This window comes from Plasmopara halstedii (assembly GCF_900000015.1).
Source record: "Plasmopara halstedii genome assembly, contig: Scaffold_555, whole genome shotgun sequence".
Taxonomy (NCBI): Eukaryota; Oomycota; class Peronosporomycetes; order Peronosporales; family Peronosporaceae; genus Plasmopara; species Plasmopara halstedii.
The window spans coordinates 1,751,039-1,752,439 of NW_020187475.1; positions in this window are offsets into that span (position 1 = coordinate 1,751,039).

A 1,401-nucleotide genomic window follows, 5' to 3' on the forward strand; every position below is an offset into this window, starting at 1 on the left:
AGGTCGGTGACCTAACGTACGCTTCCTCAAGCGCTAAGCTACGGCAGCCCCGCTGCAGGCTCTAGTATAGAACGTAAGGTCGGTGACCTTAGTATGCTTCTTCTAAAATAAGAGCTACGGCAGTCTCGCTGCAGCATCTCCACAGACCTCTCAGTTATGAAAACCCCAATCACTCTCATCTGTATTAAGAGCTAGTCACAATACTTCATCCTTGTCCTTCACTTCTTTAATTCTGAGTTTTGTAATCAGTCCGAGGGACAACAGTGTAATGTGTAATTGCATCATGACCCTTTACAACGTGTTTTTAGTTTTTATAAAGATTGCTTCGGCTTGGTCGTAGCATGCAACGTTGCTCTCCACATATTAATAGCACTAATCAGTTATACATTACCATGCATTTGTAGTAAAAAAGCTAAAAGTCGTAAGCTCAAAGCTAAGCACATTGGCTTTAATGTATTGATTGTCCTCAATACTTGAAGCTTTCTTTGTCTTCCATAAAATCGTACACCTTGATAGTTTTATCTGTAATAAGGGCCACAAAGCAAAGCGCTCAGCTGCCTGTAAGGTATTTCCAGCTATCACATGCATTAATTGCCAAGATCTGTGCATAGAGATTCTCAAATCTTTCAGCTCTTAAAGAATATCAAACGTACGCAAGCTGTCTCTAGTAAACTAGGCTGAAACCCGCTCGAGCACCCAGTACTTAACTGAATTTAGTTTCTACGTGATGGATTTGGATTAAATATAAATAGCAAGATTAATATATTTATCCTCTATCACAAAAATTCTCTCATGCTTAACATTGATGGTAGTTCATGTGTCCAGCAGCCCCCTTTTTCCAAGTGATGTCACCTTCACTCAAGCAATTACGTCAACAGATCACGGTAATTCCTGTAACAAAATAAATCCCTGCAATGATGCACATTATTAGAATGAAATAATAGAGTATCAGGATGAAATATCATGACTAGTCTTCGGTTCGAAGCAAAGTGATGGAATTTCAAAGGAGTGACCCGGTTGCACGCAATGACATATACAGGTATATGACTTTTGATAATAGAACAAATACATACATATATTTGCTTTAAATTATACAAAATCTCGTTAGTTTGAACTTGTGAAAGTATTAGTTCCTAGATGCTATCTGAATGACACACTAGAAACAGCAGGTGAGCTAACCATCTGTACATTAGCTATTGCCGACTCTTACAGTCATTTTACTATTCAAGGTGCAAGGCAATCTCGTTGTGCTTAATGGCACTTGTCGTCAAGCTGAAGACAGAGTCTGAACGAGAGTGATTTTTTTGCGGGGACGGACATACATTTCCCGAGGACAAAGAGGAGAACCTGACAAACACTCGGTCGAAGCGGATGAAACCATTGGCAGCCCGAAGCCCGGAC